This window comes from Dromaius novaehollandiae, chromosome 7, assembly GCF_036370855.1.
Source record: "Dromaius novaehollandiae isolate bDroNov1 chromosome 7, bDroNov1.hap1, whole genome shotgun sequence".
Lineage (NCBI taxonomy): Eukaryota > Metazoa > Chordata > Aves > Casuariiformes > Dromaiidae > Dromaius > Dromaius novaehollandiae.
In genome coordinates, this window is record NC_088104.1 from 1,942,157 (window position 1) to 1,956,065 (window position 13,909).

The window sequence follows — 13,909 nt, forward strand, 5'->3', positions numbered from 1 at the left end:
CATATGTGGCCTTGTGAGCAATACTCAGAGAATCCGAAACCACAGATGTAATACTTGAAGTATCCACTCTTCTTGGTTTTTTTTTATTGTTCCTTCTTTTTAAGATGAATCTTTTTATTTTTGCCTGACATTGCAGAATCTCAGGGTTTTTTTCTTTCGTCTGATACCAGCCCTGTCAATATTTTCCTTCCTGCTGCCTTAGACTCACACAGCAGCCGGTTAATGCTGGCCCTGTTCTCGTTTGATCGGTTCTGACTGGAAAGGAAGAATGCTGGATGGCATCTGCAACTCAAAATATGATTTCCTACCACTGCGCTGTAACATCATTCATGCATTTTTAATGCTTATTGGCAATTTGTCTTGTTTCGGGGAGACAGTGTAGACATTTATCTCTGTAGAAACAGAATAACCCAATCTGATCTCATTATTCTATCTTACCAAAATAAAATTGCTAGCAGCGGAACTGCCCTCACATGTCTCCGAATATGTGAGAACATAATTTAATATTGTATTTCCCATAGTTTATGCAAGCCTTTTTGTCATATGCAACCTCTTGCTCTTTCTTCTCTCCCTCAGATGTTCAGTCAGTTAGGGGAAAACTACATGTTATGACAGAGGTTTATGGAAACTACTTCAAAAACCAAAGATTATTCCTTATTTGATATTTGTGATTAACATTTCACACCATGTTCTTACAAATTTACTTTTTACAGACTTTACTACATTTTCTCTCTTTTTTCAATACTCTTCCCCCATTCCTTCGGAAAGGGAAACACTATTAACACAATCTTGGTACCTCTGATTTCTCCATTACATATCTCATTTCTGTATTTCATATATGCAATAAGTAGTTACCACTTGAAAAAAAAGTATGGATCTTAAAGAGAATTACTCCAGTCCTCTCTGAATTTCATTTTTGGTGTTTTCTTCACTAACTAACTTTTAAAGATCTTGTTTTAGTGCCCATGCTAAAGTTGATCATTTGTTAAAATATAACAGAAGTAGTACCAAGCATCCAAGTTCTTCTCTTTGTCTTCATCTTCTTTTGTTTTCCATTTATATCTACTTATTTTGGCAACAGCAGCTAAATTCTATTTCTGCTGTCTCTTTTTACTCTATAACTGGAAGATTTCAATTAAAATAAATCCTAATTCACCCCATCACTTCTGCCCCAAACAGCCGTATTCACACACAGCCTGCGTGCAGTCGGTTCTTGCAAGATCGCTAAGAGCACTTGCTTTGCGGGTCGCCTATGTGCCACAGCAGAGCACCTACCCATGACATCTCCATGCACCGGGCCTGGCACCAATATAATCGTTTTTGCCTGTGGTACAGGACTACCTGAAGTTGTTGGTGCCACCCCAGGCATCTCTACATCACACTGTATTGAAAAGCATACAGGCTTTGAGGAGCCTACGTTGTGCGGGAAATAATACGTTAGGCTTCTAAGTCACTTAGTATCTTTTTCTGAAGTGTCCCAAGTCCTACCAGCTGGCTATATGGGCCTGTCCGTAAGTATTTTGGGAAATGATAAAAGAGAATATAGGGATGACAGAATATAAACAAGTTCCCAGATATAGGGCTTCTATTTGCTGTGCTACAGATAAAGCGTACTCACTGTCAGCAAAGCCTGGGCAGCTACGTCACTAAAAATACTGCAAATGCAGAATAAAGAAGTGCTCCGTAAAGCCACATGTAGCATATTGTACAGAGTCTCTTCTGTAGCTGGATGCAGAGATCCACAAAAGCTAACGGCAGCGTGCCGGGTTGACGTGCCCTGGCTCACCGCACGGCAGGGGAGCGGTGCTTCTGTGCAAGTAACTCCGGGCAGCTCCGGCTCCAGACTGCTCTCCGCAGGAGCCTGTCTCCGCTGGCTGCTCAGGGGGCTCTGGCAGATGCTATGGGAGGCTGAAGCTAAATTCAACCTTTTGAATATCCTCCCTACACGGTGAGGGAGCTCTTGAGATCCTTGCAATTAAATCGTCGGACTGCTGCGCTCTGCGATGCGCTCTGCAACGGAGCATCAGAGGGACCGGCCAATGCACGCATCAGTGGACAAACGGTGGCACTTTGAGGGTAAGAATTAAATAGATGCACAGCTGCTATAAGTATACTGACTAAATTTAAAGGGCTCCATGTATGCATTTTCCAAGCACAGAGGGATTTGAAGTCAAATGATGCAGATGTTTGGTGAACATCATGAACATTCTCTTATGAACATCATAGTTTTGAGAAAAAATTTCTGTATTCTTATTTAGTATATCACCAAAAAATGAAAAACATACAGTTCTTACCCATAATATGCTTCTGAGTTTCAACTGAACTTTGTTTTCATACCATTTTCACATATGTATGCCTATCCAACAGTAGAATTTCATCCAAAAGTAGAATTTCTTTTCAGTTTTCTTGATTCAGATTGGTGAAGTCCTTTTCTTCTCCTCAGCTACTTACTCTTATATTTTCCTGTGTACTAGAGACTGCTCACATACCCGAGAACAGCGCTTGGATAAAAGTGTCCGTATGAAGCACTTGGTTGGCAGCAGACCAAATGCACATGGGAAAATACCAGCTAAAATTTCACCGATTGAATTTCATTTGCAAAAATTATTTGTTCACCCAAATATCTCGGACAATCTTCACTTCAGAGCATCTCCTGACTAAAAGATTTTCCTTACTTATTTATAAAAATAAAATTTAAAGATAAATACTATGAAAACTGCATCTTCATCAGTTTTTTTTTTTTTTTTTGAAGATCTACTCTCAGTTTTAAATTTCGCCCAGAAGTAAGATTAACTGAAGACTGAAAGAGTTATGGAGAGGTGCCAATCATGGGCAGTATGTTAGTAAAAAATAAAGACTTAATATACCAGTTTTAACTGTTTAATCTATAACCATTTATCCAATACTATACTAATAATTTTGTAATGGTTTTTCACATCTTAAGAATATCTATTTACGAGGAGACAAAAAAGTCTATGAGGACTACGATGTCTTTTCTGAGTCTAATAACTGGTGTGCTACTAAAACATGTCAGGATGTCCGTTAACACTATACTGTCTGAAGAAAAACACAAGTACATTTTATTAAAAAAGGCAATCAATTCAAAATAGCAGGAGCATGAGAAGTTTCTTTTTTCTTTGCTATTCTCATAATAAATAGAGAATGAAACTGTGGAGGTTGGAGGTTATCTTGACAATAGCATAAGAGATATGGTACGGAAATACGTTGCTCTTTCAAAGCTGTGTACATTATAAACTCTGGTAGGTAAAACGCGGGATGGAGCAGATAAGCTGAGAAAGAGTGCCGAGCCCGGACAGTCCGCGACACAAAACCTTTAATTATCTCAGAAGCTTGCAAGCTGCCAGAGAGCGAGGGGATCCGCTCTGCCACCGGGCGCAGAGGAAGTAATTTTGTAGGATAAAGGCTTTCTTGAAGAGCTAAACTGTTTATCTGTACAGATTTTTATTATGGAAGATACTGGAGAAGTACCTGTTCTTTAAGTGTAACAGGGACTATCACTGTTGGAGAGAGCGAAGTGTCAAAAGAGCAGAGGTCGGAAAAAAACGGTGAATTAAAGTGCTCCATACCTCCATTGCCAAATAACACTCATCTCGGAGAGCTGCACGAACCTTGGGAATTACAGATAAGAGGCTGTTACTTAAGCCTGAAATATAAACTAAAAATAACATCATAAAACAACTAAGCTTTATAGTGCAAAGCCTCTGGTCAAGTCAGCTTGTTTACATCAAATACTCCTCATTAAATTTTAGCTTTTCTAGAACATTGGCAAAACAGAGGATAGCAAAGGATATATAGATTAGCCTGTTCGTTATGTTTTGGGTTTTTTTTTCCTCCAACAGATGACAAGATTCTTCCGAAGAACTATCCAAGAAACTAATCAGAGAGGTCAAGACTGCCTCCGAGAGAAGCCGGGAGAAGTCTTTCGGTACCCAGCCGGGCAGAGCCGTTACGCAGGAGGACGGCACATCAGATACTGTGCTGGCGAATACAATGGGTTCTGAGCAGCACAGCCTGGACATTGATGAAATCTTCAGTATTGTTCTCAGAAAAAGGACCTGGATGCCATTGTGCACAGATCTCCAAAATACCCCGCACTGATACTCAGACTGATATCACCGCAATACGCGTGCTCAGTTCACAGTATTCAGTCTTTAAAATGCAGCAGATGGAGCAGAATGGCCAGGAACAGACAACACAGCCAGAAGGAGAAGCGGCGTCTGCAGACACGAAGAGCCGCTTGGTCTAGAGCCTGCGACAGCTCCGAGGAGGCACGCTCAAAATGCACTTAAAGCAAGCGGAGTAGAGACGGGCAAGTGTCTTCCCGTGGTATCTGTGCTGTTTTCCTTTCTTAAACAAAGACAAACAACGTTTTGGAAGAAAACTGCCCGTGAAAGCTCTGCCGCAGAAGCTGCCCGAAATGCATGTGAAGGAATGAATGTGTGTTTAATCCCTTTTACCAATGCTAGTTTAAAATACCACAATCTAAAGTGTTCAGATAACAAAAAAAGAAAAGTATTGTCCAAGTCATGTTTCAAAAAATGATGTTACTAAGAAACTGTACTAAGAAACCGCTAATTAGCCAGGCTTGCCTCCAGGAGACTTGCTTTGATATGCAGATCAGCCCGGCAGAAGTCCTAGCACACCCAAGACTCGGGGAAGAGCATCTTCTATCCAAACAAGACCGTTCGTTTGTTTCCTTCATCTGCATATGAAGGGGAATATTCAGATTGTGAAACTTTCTGTCTCACAATTAAAACATAGCTTATGGGAATACAAAGCATCAAGTTTGGTAACCATATTTCACTGCAGATTTTCTTATATTATTGAGTATGTAAACAAGGCCCAGGGAGAAAATGTAGAGAAGAGATACTGGGCAAACTCGCTGTTTACCTCCTTGGTTTACCCTTCAACTCTCAGAAAAGTTTGATGCCTCCCAGCCTGGTTGACATTTCAGTGATAGACTTCATGGCCATCTGTTCGGGAACTCACTATTTACTCATCGCAGCTCGATGGATATATACCAGAAACAAAAGGCCTCGAGATTAGCATATAAGAGAAGCAAGAGGTTTTTTAGCTCTGTAGTTTTTCATTTTAAGACCTTTCCAATAACCTTTTATAGGACAAACAGGGGACCGAGTGGAGTGAATAGACCCGTGATTACAATCACTGAAATTCAGAGGCACGTCAAAATGGTGATGTGGAAGGAATTTAGCTGACGGGACACCCAGGAGGTGTACAAAACAAGAGTCGCTCCCTGACGGGCAGAAAAATCAACTAGAGATTAAAATAAAGCAGGCTGATCTCTTCAGCAGTGCTGTGGCATAGATGTTTTAGGTAAAAAAATTATCTTTGGAGATCTAGGATGCATCACGCATCCCTGACTGGTATGGAAAAGACGATAGTCAGAGAGACACTACTTTATCTCAATTCCGTGAAATGGTTATTGCTTCTCATTTTGACGAGGGCCTGCCTGCTCTGCCTCCCCGGCCAACAAGCCTGCTTGCAGATTGCTCCCTCTCTGCACCTGGAGTGCTCCTTCCTCGTCCCTGCAGCCTGCCGCGTTCGTCTAACGCCCTCCTGCTCACGTGTACCCCAGCATCACCGCTGCAGCGCGGGGCTTGCGGCTGGGAGGGCATTTAGCTCCAGTTCTGGGGTTTCAGGAGCTGGACACCTTCTAAACAAATCACATTTTGGACTCAAAGTCTCTATGCCTTTCCTGAACCCAGAGATGAGCTACCTGTTTGTTATGTTGAAACCCTGCTAAAACTCAGGTGGCAAAGAAATTCTTTTATTCCCTCCCAATCTGAAAGTATTTATAGAAATATTTTAGCATGTTGGGGGAAAACACACTTTTTAATCATTTGAACTTTAAGTATGACATTTCCGCACTGTTCAGCGACTGCCTGCGCCCACAGGAGCCCACCTGAACGCAAGGCACGGGGGATGTGCACAAGGTGACACGTGCCACCGCGGTGCCCCGGGAGCTGGACCGGCCCCGCGCAGCGCGTGCGCCCGTGATGGGACGGTCTCGCAGACGGCTGCCGGCAGCATCCTCCTCCTTACCGCCGCTTGCTTTCCCCCAGCAAAACAAGTACGTTGAGAAAACATAAATCAAAAGTTGGGGGCTCTGCAGAGGCCTGGAAGACCCGGATGCAATTCCTGACACGGCCGTGGATTTCCCACAGGACTCTGCAAGCCGCGTGCACCGCTAACGCCAGCGAAGAGGGAGAGCAGTCCTAGCAAAACAAATCCCAGAGCACTCCCTAGCGACTACCGAAAGAGTCCAAGAGCGTTAGTCCCCGTGGGCTAAGGCTAACCTTTGTGAGTAGCCTCCTTAAATATTGTTTTCTTATCTATAAAATAGAAATAATAGATACAAAAGTAAATTTAATTAAAAAAAAAGATTTGAAGAGGTCATACTGCAGTCTTACACACACGTGTGCTTTTCAGACATCGCCTGGACTTACTGCCCGCTGATTTCCTTACAGTTCGCAGTCGGATGACATACCCAGGGTGTCAGAACGTATTTCAGTCTCCCTGCCGTGCTTATTCAGCCACCGGACTCGTTTCAGCCTCTGCCTGCACCCGTGATTTGGTTTCACTTAGGGAGGTGCCGCTAGTTGACTGTCCCAGAAACAGAACGCCGTCTGTTAGCCGTTGTAATCCACATATTTGTGAGAAAAGCACACATCGATAACTGGCCGTTGTTTCTTTGTTTTCTCCCGTGCAAAGGCACTCAGGGAGACCCTGGAAAGATGTTTTACTGGATGTAAAATAAAAAACTAAACTGAGCCCACAAATTATATGTCTGAAATCCTTAAGGGAAATAGAATGGAATAATAAAGAAGCAAATTTAATAATTTAAAACCTCTTTGCACGCGGCACAGGCTATGGGAGTGTTTCAGAGTTACAGCTGCAGAAGCTGCATGGACAGGAGGTTGAGAGGCAGCAGAAGTTACTGCATTTAGGTATTAGCTTTTTCTAAACCTGAACAGAGGTATTGGAAATATACTATGTAATCAGAAGTTATCAAAAAATACAAGAAAAGCAACACTGCAGATTTGAAGTAATATGAATGGTGATTTCTTGCAAGCATACATGACGCTGTTAAACACTCATCTAATTCAGGTTTTTTTCAGTCACTCAAGTCAGTGAGTTGTTCTACATCTCTCTGCTTATTTTGGTCTTCTCCAGTGCTGTAACAGTGTTTTTATAGCTGTAGGGATAAACAGCGCGGTTATATTCATAAGCATTTTGAAACAAGCATCTATCTTGAGCGGATTTCAGTAAATATTTCCAGAGCAGCACAAGAATCCAGGGACGCTGCTCCGCAGGGAGAAGCCTGGCCGCGGGGAGCCGGTGCCCGGCCACGCAGCACCGGTGCAGACACGCGGGGCTGCTCCCGCCGCGGCGATGCCGCCGGCTCCCGGCGCCGCTTGTGCCACTTGAACAGACCCGAGTCGTACGAACAAAAACAAAAGAAAACCATTAAAGGCTTTTTCCATCGCTAATCGTACATATATGCACATATATGCATTTCTGTGCATGCACGTATACATGCATGTAAACATTAATTTGGTATAAAATGTTAATGCAAAATCAAGTGAAGAGCAGAAAAAACGTGTATCACAGCAATTCTCATAGAAATCATGGCATTCTTCAACATTTTCGTCAGAATATCAACTACTGAACATAATGCAGCCTTTCCTGAGATATCTTTATGGATGTTATTTCCATCCCTACTCCCTAACACCCCATACTACACACAGGGCATCCGTTTGTTATGGGTCAGATGCTGCCAGGCGCTCCCCAGTTTCCCCCGCGGGTTGCCTGGGGCTCGCCGGGGCTGCTGGCGGGCCGTCCGGGGGGATTTAGCCTCCCGTAGCCGCGCTGCTCCATGCCCGGGCCCTTCTCCGCCCAGAGCCACGGAGCCACCTCGCACCCTCGTCACTCGAGCTGGTGCTGCTGCCCGGCGCTGGTGTTCGTCCGGGAGCGACGGCAACACCTCCCGCTACCGCGTCACCCCGAGGAACCACACCTGGAGGCGCGGAGAGGACGGGCGTCCTTACTCAGGGCTGTCCTGAAGCAAAGAGGGGTTTGGGGACTGTTTGCCAGGAATGCATGGAATACAAACAGCTAAATTCACAAAAGTAGCCGCTTTGGTTTTCAACGCCTTATATAGCCATCGAACGGAGAACAACCTCCCGTTGGTAGGTTATGCTGGGCCCACTCGTGGCATCGTCCTGCCTCGCCAAAAGGCCTGGCAAACCCGGTCTGATCTACTTGCTTCTTTTTTAAACAAAGCAGCAAATTTTTACTTAACTTGAGATATTAATGAGATGCAAACAGAAGAGGCAGAGAAAGGTGGATGAATGCAGGTTGAAGGGAGGAAAAAAAAGTGGGAGGGAATATTTTCATAGAGGTCCGAGAAACTGAGCTGTAGACAACAGCGGTAGCAAGAAAAAAGAAAAGAGAAAGGAAGAAGTGCAGACAGACGTCCCCTGCGGAGGGGAGGCGAGACCTAGACGGTGGAGAAAAGGCTGGGGAAAAGAGGAAGCAAAGAAAGACAAATGAAGTGAAAAAAATAAAAATTAAAAAAATCTGACCTTCCCAAAACATACCTTATCAGCCCCAGCCAGAAAGGCTGTCTTCAGCAAAGCAGCTCACACTGGGAGAAATCACAGGAGGAGACAGAGAAATCCCCAAACCCCTAACCTAGATAGAAACACCGAGGCTGAGCACGGAGGAGAGTCACAACAGCAGAAAACAAAAATAAAGATGAGAAAGGGGAATCTGCAGATCCTTTCTTCTGACATTTCCAATTAACAATTCCTGGACTAACATGGTTTCTGGTATATTTTGCAGCTCCTCTGGGACCTGCAGCTGAGCGCGGTGGGCGGGAGGCAACGGCTGGCAGCACACCTTGGAGACCCCGCTGCGGTCCAGACTGGTTTAACAAAACCCAGCCTTTCCAGACAGGTTCAGATGCATAGGACCCCGGGTGCTGGCAAATATTAATTAAGCTGAACATTTTGCAGCGCCTTTCTAACAAATTACCCCAAGCCCTGTGCTGTAGCCAGCTGAAGTTTTACCAGTCTGTACTATGAGCTTGGCTGTCTCCGAGAAAAGCAGGGCTAGCCAGGTTCCCGCACATAAACACACAACAAAAATTATTCATTACGCTTGTTCTTTGGAAAGTGTCTTCTTGATGGAGCAGATAGCGGAGTTTAGAAGGCACGACTTAACTCTGCAGTGAGACCGTGCCTGCGTAATCAGCGGTGGGCATCGCTGCTTATCCGTTATGTAACGCGATGTGAGGCTGTTTGACTTCGTAGTACGTAACAGGGACAAGTTTCATCCTTTCAAGGCAAGGCATGCATCCGTGCTGCCCTCCACCCCGACGGCCCACGGCGTTTGAGCACAGCAAGCGCAGCCCTCCGGCACCAGGGCATGGGAGCTGTACGCTGCAGGGCCACCGGTACCATCCGCCTGCAGAGCTTCAGCCCGTGGTCACAGGGCAGATGCTCTTCACCGCGGTAGGGATGCTGCTGTCACATACCCATCACACCTCGAATTTTGTCACACGGCTAAAACGCATGGTCCACGTGGCGGAGAGAAGGGTGGGAAGGGCCAGCAGCCCCTCTGCATAACAGGACAACCCAGCCTCAACACGTCACACGGGACCAAACGCTTGAATTTTGGTTCTGCCATGGCTGTAGGAGCCTCTTAAACCACTGCCGGTGCTACCAGCATCACCGCGTGCCGGGCACCTTTCTTTCACCTCGCCTCCTCCTGCTGAGCCCTAGCAGACGGGCTTGAGGAACACCATTTTGACTGCTTTGGAAATAAATACAAGTATAAAAAAACGGATGGTTTAGAGAAGTTATAACACAAGCACATTTTTTGCAGTGGGTCTAAAAAACCCTTTAGCTAAATACTTCTACTGCTTCTATCCTATAAGGCATAAGCCATATTCTTACTAAAGAAACTATAAATTACTACACAAAAAGCAATTACAAAGCATAGTGCTTGTGCTAAGTTGCATCAGTAAAACAGGACAATTCATCCTCCTGCAAGACAAGCTAAACCACAGGGTGAGGCCGAACCAGGAGGGAACGGTCCTGCAGAGCCGATTCCCTGAGACCCACAGGGTCCCTTAAACCACGCCGGATGCCTCATCTAGGAAACGTCCCCAGATCCCATTACTTTTTACCGAAGGCAAAGGAGGTCTCTGAATATCAAATCCCAAAACCATAAAACTTTAAAGATGCACCTTCCCATGAACCAACACCCAGGTCAAAATCTGGGGTGATTTTGAAGAAATCCCTCTTTCAGCCAGATGAGGGATTTGGCTGTGCATCTCATGAAGTCCCTGCCAGGGGATAACAGCTGAACCTTTTTATTGCATCAGGTTAACGCCAGCTGCCTCAACTGCTGTGGGAATCCTCCTGGAGGGTTTTGCAGTCTGCACCGGGCCTAGGTGCACCAGGGTTAAGATTTTTATATATATATATATATATATATGTGTGTGTGTATATATATGTGTGTGTGTGTGTATATATATATAAAATAAAAAATATATAAATATATATATATATAAAAGTATACATCACAGTGATGTCATCATGGTGACATCATCACGGTGACATCATCGCCACGGCTCCTGCAGCAGGCAATCGGGCACAGACGGGAAGCGCCCGCCAGCCGCTTTCCTTCGCAGACGCGCGCGCGCGGGGCGCTGGGGTCAGGCGCTCCACACCAGACCCCTTTTCTTTCCAATTTATCATCTGGGAGAGGACAAACACTGCAAAAAGTCTGTCCATCAAACCCCAAAATTTCGGCTTCTTCTGCTTTTAAACTAAAGCTTCATTTTTTTTAATTTTAGTTTTTGCAATACCTTTTCTACAGTGTACTAGTTTTGGCCCTTTTCTTAAAAAGAGCAAGAAGTTAGATTTATGTGAGCCAGCAAAATAATGGTTTAATTAGTGCTGAGTTCCATTAACCTAGGAACAAAACTAGCCATAACGCATCTTAAAATTCTTGTCATTAATAGCAGATTAGTTTTACCAACTTTTACCAACTTTACCAGCTTGTTTAGTTGGGTTTTTTTTAAGGGCACATTTAAAAAAAGCCAAAGAGAGGCACTTAAAGTGGTATTTGGTGCTACAGCTTATAAATGAGAACATACATGTCACAGAAATGACTTTTTCACTTACTGATCTACAGGACGCTAAATGTTTGTTTTGATAATTGGCTTCTGCACAGAAAGACTCTAAGTCGCAAACAGTGAATTATGCATGAGGCCTTCTTTAATGTGATTACTCGCTGAAGGCTTTAAAAAGAATTTAAAAAAAAGCAATAAACCCCCGTCACGATGCTCTTTGGCAGGAACCGAGGAGAAAACGCAGGATCCGGGGAACGGCCGCGGTGCCGCCGGCTCTCGGGCAGCCGCCCCGGCCCTGGGCACGGGCGTTGCAGCGCCTTTCAGCCTGTTACCGGCCAGCAATGCCAGAGAGACAGCGCTAATCTTTTATTATTACTATTATTATTTGCATTGAGTTGTTATACTTCTGTTATTTTAGCAGTTTGGTTTTTGGCTTTGCAATCCCACTTTATCCTCGCTTTCACCCTCGGCTCGGTGCGTTTGACCAACAAGGCTCAAGGAAAGCGGGGAGCTCCCTGTGCGCTCCACGTACTGCTTGCTCCAAGCATCCCAAGATGTACACATGCGCAATTAATTATAATTATTATAGTAGCTCTGTACAAACAGAGCTTGAAAGTACTCTCGATTTTGGATACAAATAACCCTAGTGGCAAGGTAATTTGGAAGAACAGAAAACGGAGACCAATGGATTAGAACTAGAGTTAGAAATGGTATTAGAAATGGTAAGGAAACAGCAAAAAGCTTAAACATGCTGAATAACCTTCCCCTTTAGCTTCTTTGCAAGAAAATGCAATCTAATACCAAGAGCTGCTGTTCGTGGCTTCAGCGTGCTCATTAAAAGCACAGGTGAATTAAGGCACGGCAGCAGGAGCGACGAAGCGGCTCCCGTGCCGGCTGCAAGGGCTCGAGCCGCCCCGCTTGTACCCTGCGCGGCCAAAAAGTGATGGCAGGCGGCAGAGCCTCTGTTAAAGTCAAGCTTTTAAGTGAATCTTAATAAAAATACATTTTTTAGTGTTAATTAAGAAGATGAAATAACTCAAAGACTATTCGTTTTCTCACTCCAAATGCCTGTTCAGAGCAGCGCAGCTACTCACATAATTAAAATTCAGGTTACGCTCTCCCGTGTGTGTCCTCCCTTGTGTGTGAATCCAAAATTAAAAACGCCCTCTTTATTGTCTGAACGTCCGTGTGCAAATAAGTCACGTGTCCCTGCTCTCTTTGCAGGCAAGCAGGGTGCTGCAGTGCAGAGCGGATGGGGATGAAGCGCGGGAGAAGAAAGCGCTCTTGCAAGCTGAGCGCGGGGAAAATCTCTGTTTTGTCCTTTTAAACGTCCGTGTTCGTTTTCACGCAGCATCGGGTCCGGCGGCGGCCCGCTTGCATCCCGCAGAGCAGGAGTTCAGCGCCGAGGACTGACCTGGCTGATCGGAGCAAGCCCAGCATCCCGGTGACGCGGCCCCGCTCTCCCGGGAGCGGGTTTAACTTTTGCCTCCCTGCGCGTGGGACTCGTCCTGCTCGCCGTGCCTCCTCCGAAGCAAACCCGCGACTCACATAACCACTCGCGCTGCCATTTGCATTTTTCCCCCCAAACCTCCAATTATTGCAAGACGCAAAATAAAATTATATAAAGTTTCAAGAGCTGACAGTGGCGCAAACCGTAAGACAGCCTTAGACTAGTGTCAAAGTCAACAAAACGTGCAGGCAGACCCAGGGGAACCTGCCCCCGTGCCCAGTCCCGCGTCCGCCCTCCCTGCGGCCCGGGGCAGCCGAGCAGCCGAGCAGCACGCGCTTTGCAAAGCCCGTTTCGGGTGCACGCCGCGCACGTATCCAGCCGGCAGCGGGTGCTGCCGAAAGAGCTGCTCCGACACATGTGGTTTTGCACAGTTTGCAGAATTTGAAACACCCGGACCAAAAGGGTTGATGCTGCGGGTGCTCCTGCACCTCTCCCGAGCAAAACGCAGCAGCAACGTGAGATTTATGCGATCGGTAAAGGCTAAACTGCACAGCTCGCGTGTCCCGTGTTCTCGATCACTACTGAGCGCAAATAGAAATGATTTGAAAATCGCAGGGAACAAGCTGATAAAACCCCGAGCCCAGCCCGCGGCTGCAGCTAGGCGAGCCGGCTCCGCCGCTCGCGCGGGCTGGTTTGCAACGAACAGACGAGCACAAGCCGCGGCCGAGCCTTGGATCCCCGCGCCGGTGAGGCCGGACATGAGCGAGGGCTCCAGCGAAGCCGGATTCCAGGATTTTATGGGAATTACTTGTGAGCAGGCCCCGGAGATGCTGCATGGAGCGATCGCAGCGCTGGCCGCCCGAGACGGACCGCGGCACCAACCAGCGCAGGCGTGCTTGGGAGAAGGACGTGAGCAACCACGTCTTTTTTTTTTAATATCTTTATTATCGCTTTCATAGCTTTCTTTCTGCAAAACGGGCGGCATGCAGCAGCATCCATAGCACGGCAGCCTCAGCCAAAACTGACCCCTCCAGGCCCCGGGGAAGGACGCTCAGCTCCGCTCACGTTTACAGCCCAGGAGGGAAATGAGGAGCATGCAAGAAGACCAAAAAAAACCCCAGAAACCTCTTGTGCATCAAGTCTTGCCGGTTACTTAGCTCCTCGCACGCCTGGGACTTGGGAGTTAATGATGTCGCCGGCAGCAAGCGGAGGTGCCCTGGCCCCCGCCACGGTTCAGCACGTTTCTAGCCCTCCGAAAGGATGTTTTTACATCG